This window comes from Pinus tabuliformis, chromosome 8 (genome assembly GCF_031772625.1).
Source record: "Pinus tabuliformis cultivar Carrire ecotype Pingquan chromosome 8, CPIR1, whole genome shotgun sequence".
NCBI classification, from domain to species: Eukaryota; Viridiplantae; Streptophyta; class Pinopsida; order Pinales; family Pinaceae; genus Pinus; species Pinus tabuliformis.
In genome coordinates this window covers 1,438,945,172-1,438,954,576 of record NC_142294.1, presented here as the reverse complement: position 1 = coordinate 1,438,954,576, position 9,405 = coordinate 1,438,945,172, and positions in this window count along the sequence as shown.

Sequence of the window (9,405 nt, the reverse complement as noted above, 5' to 3'; positions counted from 1 at the left end):
AGCATAGTGAATCAATTGAGGATTCCTCTATTCAATTCCTTCACTTTTGTTACGAATTTCCTAAAGAAGACACAAAATGGGATTTCTTTAAACAAAAGTTTAAGCATTTGGTTCTGTTGAAGCCTCAAAATTCACTGCGACAACATGGGGATAACCACCTGGTCCGGACCTTAAAATAAGCTCCTTTTCCATTTGGTGTAGTGGCTCTGACTGGGAATAATGGGACCAATTTCCGAGTAAGGATTGATTTGATAACGTTGTTGGGGTGATATAAGATATAATGAGGAATGATTCAACTAATAATGATCTAATCTAAACAATAAACATATGCATCTATTTTATTCTAACATTACCTTACTATAAATATACCCGAGAATAATATATGATATGCGATCTACAGAGATGTCTTGAAGCAACTGGTAATAAAGATTATTCAACTGCTAAAAGAAATGAAATCGTGAATGATAATTGTTTTGGCTAAATAGTTAGACAAACAATTGAGAAAACTTTATCGCATATAGTAATTGTTCATGTATTCAATAAGAAATCAGAGCTGAAACATCATACAAAAGTGCAATAATGTAAAACTATAACTCAGATTTTCATACATAGGACAATTAAAGAAAAAGTATTGCTAATTCATAAATAAAACACTATCATAAGATAAAAGTACCATATATGAAAGGTCTTTCTCATGGGCTCAACAATATTGATCCACTTTCATCCAATCAAATACACTCTAAGAGTATAGAAGTGCAATTTCAGTAGAGTATGCTTCGATATTCAAAAAAAAATAGATCATGTTCCAATAATTTCATCAAAACCTTCACAAAAATACAGAAGTGTAATGTCTTGCAAAGTGTTTTTGATAAAATCTTGGACCCCTCTCTAAATGCATGAGAGGGGTTTAAATACTATAATACATGCCTCAAAAATAGATTATTACAAAAGCTAAGGAGGTTTCAAACAACCTTCCTCAGAGTAAGCAAAAATAAAACTAAAAATAGAAACTAAACTAATGACAAGCTTCTTTCAACTTGAATTATCTTAGTCGGCTACTTGATCTTTGAGATTGCAAATATTGATCATTGGTTTGACCTGGGGCGGCTGGCCGATTGTAGATTTTAACTGTCCTACAAATATGGCATCTGATAGAGCTGGCACCATTTTTTGTGCAGAGCTAGTTAAGCATCGCAGAGTCATCCACTGGCTATGTGGTTTTACCAAATACTATCAGTATGTCTCCCAATCAAGTTTGGTCAGCTGTTTGATTACTTCCTCTTTGGTTTGAGTTGTTTCTTTCCATTGTTGTTCCAGTTGTTTGATATCTGGGAGAGCCCCTAGTATGCATTCTTTGACAAGGTTGGCACTGTGAAGGTTTTCATTAACAGCCTCAATTATGTTGTTTGTTGCACTTGTTGCTGTCACTATTTCCCTTTCTGCCTACTTTAACTATGTATCCCAATCTGCAAATAGAATGTATTTATGGGATTCTTCTATTTTTGGTAGATCAACCTTTCTTCCCTCATCAGATTCCTGCCAAGTAATAAATTCAGAAATATTTTTATGGATTTCTTCATATTCAAACCTTAGATCAATCACTTGATTTGTCAATTTATTACTTGTTTCACAGTAAGGATTGATCTGTGAGATTTTCCAGCAGAACATCTCTTATTATTCTATCAATAGGGAATTTATCTTGATTTCTTCTTTGTTGAACTAATCTGTCTGAGGGTTATCTTTGAATCTGTCTACCATGGCCTGCATTTGGCAAATCTGTGAGCTTTTTTTTTACATGCTTGCCTGGTGTTGTAACCTCATTTGCTCGAATTCCCTCTGAAGATGAGCTACCTATTGTTCTGCTTGATGATTGGTACTATGTTTCTCTTGTTCCAATTGTTGTTCAAGCAGTTGAATTCTCTGTTCTTTTTCTTGCTTTATCAATGGTCGTTGTGGCATAGGCGCCTGCAAATTGTGACAACTTCGTAAGGTTCTCTAATGGGTCAACAGGAGTGTCTTTCCACACAACTTCCATTGATTCGTTCTCAGGAGTTGTAACAGTCATGGTGTCTAATTTCCTCTTCTTTCTTTGTCTTTTTACCACAACCTTATTTGTATGGTTGTAGAATATGTCGAGTGGAGGTATCTCTTCAACTTTTAAGACAATTTCAAAAGTGGGAAAAGTTGGAATAACCTCAATATCTTGAGTGTTTGTGGCATCTTGCTCTATTTTCTCTAGATTTGCTCTATGTTGAGTCCGTTTGGGGGTCTGAAATCTAGATGTCTCCTCAAGACTTGTGCCTGTTTGGAGCTTCTAATTGAATTTCTCCCATTCCTTGTCTAGGTCAATGACTAGAATCTTCCTTGTTTGAGCTGAAGTGGAGCCAACCTCTGTATGTTTCTTGGCCAAAGCCTGCTCGGTCATTTCCTCAGTATTTCCTTCTGTATCTTTCTCAGAACCTTTATTAGGACTTCCTTCTCCATTCTGAGATTTTTGCTCTGAATGTTCCGACTCGTGAGTTGATTTTTCTTGTGTTTCTTCATTAGAATTTTCCTTAGAACTTCCCTCCAGGCTCACGCTAGGAGTAGGTTCTCTTATTTGTTCAATTTGTAATAGGTCCAATGGGACCTTTAACAATATTTTATTCCTATATACATGAAAAGAATTAATATCATTTGGGCTTAACTATAGTGATGCTAAATGTAGGACCTGTGCAAATGATTCGGCTCCTTGAAAGAGGTCATCAAATGGATCCTCTTCATGAGTAAATTGTCTGACTTTAACCATGGTGGTGAAGTCTTCAGCAACTTGATTTGGGTCATACTATCGCCCTGGAATCGTGGCCAATTTTAGAGATGTAATATTCTCTATTTCTTTTACTGTGTGCCCATAATCTTGTAGTGCAAAAGCACCACACTGCAGTGGAAAGATTGGCCAAATAATCTTTTTCATTTCATTTAGGGATTTGGTTAAACCATCCCTTGTTGTCTAGTAAGCTATCTCTCTTGCCAATAGCTTGTGTGGAACGTAATATGGGAGGACATGTGGAGCTGCAATGCTCCCAAAAACTCTGATATAAGTGAATTTTTCTTCACTGAACCATCGTGTGACTGGCAAGTTGTCTATATTGGCTTCTTCGAAAAGCCTGGGGGCATTTTATCAAACATGGTTTTATAAATAGGCAACATAATACCATGGAAAATTTTGTAAAAATGGGAACTCTATTGGGATTCCCATAAGATTTTATGATACACATAGATGGGGAGAGGGTTCTATACAGTCCACTTCCAACTCATGTTTGTAAATCAAGAGCAAAAACAAATGGTGTCCATTACATAAGCACTCATATAAAAAGGAGGAATAGTTCTTGAGAAGATATTTCTATTTTGCCTATATTCCCTAATATACATAGCTAAATTGTCTGATAAAATATGGCTCCAATTCATAATAATTATGTTAATCACTGCATCAATCAATGGAAGCCACTCTATTAAAAATTTGGTACTATCAGCCTTCCCAAATAATCTACACATCATCGCAGTTGTGAAATTATGTGGAGTCGAGAGGGATGAAATTGGGTACATACTGGATTTCTCCTGTTTGAATTTGCCTGAGCCTGACCTCCAGTTCTATGTAACGTCCAATGGGTCCTCGTTCTCTTTGGAAAAATGTTCAAGGAAATATTTATCATAGAGCTTTTGAGGCTTTGGTAGATGGTACATCTGACGCAAATTTTCTGGCGTGAAAGACCCCATGACCTCATGTCTTGCATTTCTGAAAGTTCTGTCTGAAATATTCACATTATCAATCACCCATTTCACCATATCTATGTATGGTAATATCTTGGGCCTTGCAGCTATTCTGTGTAAAAACGAACATGTTGCCTCAAAGTAGGAAGCATTAGATGATTCTTTGGCATCAATTGTTGTGTTAGTTTCTAGTGGCCTCGGTTTCTCTTCTTCCAGTAAGTTACACAAGGCTTCCCACGATGTGGTTCCTTCATCTTTGGTGCATGTGGTATCGGAGAAGAGTGGTGTCATGTCCGATTTATCAGATGTAGTAGCTTTTCCCTTCTTCGCCATCTTTTCAAACGTCATTTCCTTCGGAGGTTCCCTAAAATTAAACAATGGAGATTATTGGATAAATGCACAGAGCAAAAATGACAGTGAAAATGCGATGATACTGTTAATTCCGTTAATTTGGAAAGATGACAAGGGAGAAGCTTTTATTCGAAAATGCGGATGAAAGATATCAAATCACGTCGAGCCGTTTTAAACATAAATGCCATTAAAACTCATTAAATTCACGCTAAGATCTTTTCATTATTTTCTTTATTATTCATTTAAGTCATCGCATTGCAAATATGTAGGAAATACTTCAAGTTGATGAGTTAAAGCACGTGATTTCGATTATGCGATTACGATAAAGATTATTGCAATATCACAAATCGCAACATCGCACTTTCGGTTATGCGTTATTTCGAAGTTATTTAGTATTTTGTGACATGTGATGTAAGCAGCATACCTTTTATCCTTTTGAGCACATTTCATTTGAATGAATGATTATTGCATAAAGTGACTTTTTACTATGCGCCAAATCTGATCTAAGTTATAACACTTTTTGCATACTTCCATCAGGTCCGGGTCATATCACATTTCGCAACTTTTCATGGTTCACAAGTTTGGCCTTTGTGTAAAAGTCACGATGCAATGAGTGTTTGGCTTGTTATGTCGCAATATCGCAAATCGTGTATTCTAAAGGTTTTGCTTGTTTGTGCTTTTATGAATGCCGCTATGCGATTGCGATAGGTACTTTATTTTGTAAGAAATGCTTTAAGCCTTAGTTTTAATGAAAATTTTAATGATACCATAAGTCTATTACAGTGGTCCCTCTTATCGCAATTCATAGATTCTGATTGTTAATTAACCTCTGACACACAAGGTCCAGCGATATGTGATAAAGCGAGAATAGCTAGTCATAAAGGGATTTTGGCTAGATATCCTATGTTTATTAGAAATTTTATTTCTAGTAATTCAAAAAGGAAGCTCTTATGTGCTAAGTTTTTGGAGAATTTTTATAAAGGGTCCCCATTTATCAATAGAATATTAACTATTAAATCAATAAATAGGGGGGTTGTTTAATAGTACAACAAGTTCATATCTCTTTGCATGGTGAATCTAAACCTCCTAATCTTTTAGCTTTCCTGACTTTTGTAAATCACGATACACCTCTAACTTTAGAGGAGGAACCTATTACTCCTTGTGTTCCTTGTCCTCCTCCTTTTCTAGTATCGATCAGGGTGACTTTATGTGTTAATGCTGAAGTTTGGAAATCCCATAACAACTCATGATGCCTATGGTCAAGACTAATTTTTCCATTCCTCAAGATGGTATTACCACTCATAACTCTACTCTTGAATCTGATGTGGATTCCCATCATCCTCTATCATCCCTTTCTCATGGTCCCTTGCCCCATGATTTTCTTAATAAACCTATTCCAAATTCAAAAACTAATCAGGTGCGGGGTAGTCACATTTTGCAGGTAGAGGAATAGGAAGGTGAAGATTCTTTGAATATTTCTTCTCAATTTCAAAATCCTTCGCATGAAGATGGTGTTTCCTCATTCTTGGATGATAATGAATATGGTAATCTTAGTTGTCAATCGGATATAATCAATTCTCCTAATCAATCTGAAGTCTTGGGAAATAATCATTCCGATGAGGATGAATTTTTTGATATATATGATGATGAATGCCAAAATGCACCATCTAACCTTTTAGTTTCTCAAGAAGATTTTTTCGAAAGATTTAGATCTCAAATCTGTTTCAGTCAAAGAAGATTCACTTATGAACACTTCTTCCTCTTCACCTCCCTATCCTTTGTGCTCTATTCTTTGTAATGCATCAACTTGTGATGGAAATTCTTCATGTTCTTCAAGTTTGTTATCTAATGAGTTGAATCTTGAAATGACACAAGATAGTGAGATTATCAATGATGAAGAAGAAAGCAATGAAATTATAGAAAATCCATTCCATCCCTTATCATCTCTTCCTTTGTATGGGGGACACTTTTTGAATCAATGTGATCATGAGATTTTTCGGATGCACACATTCTTAGACTTGAGATCAAAAGAATATTATGAATTGGGTAATTTGTTTGTTAATGTTGAAGAATTTGATAAAACCAACGATGTAGACAGTTGTCATCCAAATAGTGGTGATCCTATTGACTTAACCAATAGCAGTTGTCCACATGAAATTTGTAGTCTAACTCGGTTTACAAAATTTTGTTATTTGCCTTTTCAAAGTTCCGAAACTTGTCAGGGAGTCGAGGCACTTCAACTCTCGTTAATGGTTACGTCAAGTTCTCGCGATCTTGGTGAAATTCCTGAACCATGTCAAATTTGGATTTTCTTGCCGAATTCTTTCATCTATATTGTTTCACTGGATTCAAACACTTTCTTGATGGATTTCAGAATTTCTCGTTACACTTTTCCTATTTCTCAAGATCCGGTTTCTGATCATATTGTTGTAGTGAATTCATCCTCATACAAATATATTGTAGTGAATTTTAGTTTGGAGTATACACCTTTTATGAATGTGCGGAATCACGAAGCTTGTCAATTTGAAGATTATCTTTGGTTGAAGAATTCGTATGTGTTGAGTGCTATAGGGGATAATCATCTCCTAGTCTCTCTTGAATGTCATGATGAAACCAGAGACCCTCTTGATTGTTAGCAAGTGCTTGAGTTATTTGTTGAATCAAGTTCCTTTTCTTCCTACATTACACCCTCACTAGTTTCGTATATTGAGCTGAAAACTTTTTCTATATCAACCCTAGGTGGAAGTACCAACATTGACTTTTATTTTTTTAATATATTGATCGGTGAGCTTAAGTCGATTGCAGATTCCCCGAGGGAATCTGCAATAGACTTAAGGATGGCCTATATTGACAAACGAGATTGAGTTTGGTGGGAATATTCTTCGTCTAAAGATCTAATCTAGCCATCTACGACTAGTATTTGGAGGAATGTGAAACAAAGCCAGTTAAATAATATTTTAATAAAATATTTGAAATGACCGGGTCTTCTACACAACGGGCATGATCGTGCCTAGAATGTGGCTGATGGAATTGAATCGGCCCATCGCACCTACGACTAGCAGAAATTGGATTGATTCTAAATTGAATCAATCCTATTGAAACGATTTTACAGTGGTGTTGCTCAGTATTTCGTATCTTGTTTCAACTGTTTGACACCTAAACAATGGGTTATGGTGGTTTGTTTCAAGCATACAATGTTAATTCGCAATATTGGTGCAGAATCCATGGAAGCAACTAACATTGGTGCAGGCCCACCTTTTCAATATATCGTTTCCTTTGCTCTTTTCCGCACTCCCTCAATAAATAAAAGCTGATTTGGGAAAAATCTACCTCTGCACAGTTGGTTTCCTTGCTTCTATGTCAATCGAAATGACAAGATATCAACAGGTTATGACAAGATAACCTCATGTGTTTCAATCAAACACAGGTTATGCCGACTTCGATTTAACACATGCTTTCGGCTACCATTGGCATTGAGTCGAAGGTGGCGCATTCCATTCCCTCTGCCACGCTCACGCTTAATTCAGTCCTGGCGACGCATCTGAAAAACACGCACTGGATTGATCGATGGTTGGCTAGCAGGATTGATCAATGGTGGGCTCCTGAACTCATAACTGACTGTAAGCAGATTAGCCTTTCCCCCAATGAATGTAGATAATTTTCGGCATATACATAATCTTTGGCATTCTAGTGGAGTGAAATATCGGTGAACACGATCGGTTTATTTTTGGCTTAGCATCCAAACGTTAGAGATTTACAGTCCTGTGTGTTTTCAGAAACTTTATTGTGAAAACAACTATATGTAAAAATAATTCAAGTTCTGATTTAATAATTAAATTGTGATATAAAAATCATGGCTCTGTTCCAATGGGTTTTCTTAATCCATTCAGCTTTTGATAATTTGTCATCTTAATTACCTTGTAAGTATTTATCAATGAGGATATATGGCTTCACTGAGTTAACGGATCTGATGCATTACACTACAGGCACATTCTGGACAGCAAGTGCGTATATTATAACATGCGTTTAGATTATAATAAAAGATAGGAATGAATGTGGTATTTCAACTGTACATAATCATAAATTTATGTTATTAACCACTAACTCTAAGCATATGTAATATGACTCTGTATACAAACTTTAGGTTGAAGAAATGATTGAATATGGTGGGACATCGATGGTTAATCACTACACTTCTAATTTGGTAAAACAAATTAGAAAACCTGTTTAACTGTCGGAATAATTAATGGAGTTATTTCTCTCTGCTTCTTACAATTTCAATAATCAATTTTACCTTCCTTCAATATACACTTCCAATTATTCACATGTATTCTAGAGTATCGATCCAGCTCTGAAACCATCGTAATCCTAAAAGGTTTCATAAAATATTAATTCCTAACGCCAAAGGAAAAACCAAATACAATTTATTACAAGGTTTTCAAACGATAGAATAGGTATCTATAATGTTATCAATTATTTTTAAGAATATTTTCACAAATTTATTTGTTTTCCTTCATCGTGCTCCTTTTCTTCAATATCATTGAACTTTGGCTTCTTTTAACTTCGCCTTCTTCATCAGATTGCATATAACATAATTGAAAGCAAAATTTTGAAAAAATTATACAAATTCTACCATTTACTCATACAGAAAGGGAAGTTTTCCGCCTGTAAAAGTTTATAGCTACCTAAAATTCAAACCTATTGTCAATGTGGGATACATTTGAACTACTAGCAAAGTTTTAAGTGTGCTTAGAAGATTAGTGTTTGCTTTTAAAAGCTGGAGCAGTAGTAAATATGGTTTCACAGAAATACTAAGTGAAGTAGGCAAATGGTCTTCAAGTTGTTTCACTGAACTATTACAACAAAAACAACTATTATTATTATTATTATTATTATCATCAAATAATAATATTTTTTTTCACATGGAAAAATTTGTAATTTCATTAATAAGAAAGAAATTACATTTTGTAGATGCATATGCATATTCCGATATTTCTATCGATAGATCACTGCTTCCTAAGAAACATCAAAGCCTACTACTTATAGCCCAAACAGAGTCAAAGAAGAGTCCAAAATTAAAACAAAAGTACGACATTGTAAATATTATCTTAATCCACGCAGGGAGATAATACCAAAAATATGTATTGTGCCAATCATAAAATGGCTGCATAACAGTTCATAAACAACAAAAGAAATATGTACAATAATCTGAAAACAGTGTCCAATGATTAATCCAAAATGTCCATAAAAGGTCTGTGATAGTACTGGTAGAGTTCTCCATCGATCTGTTCACTGATCAGCCAG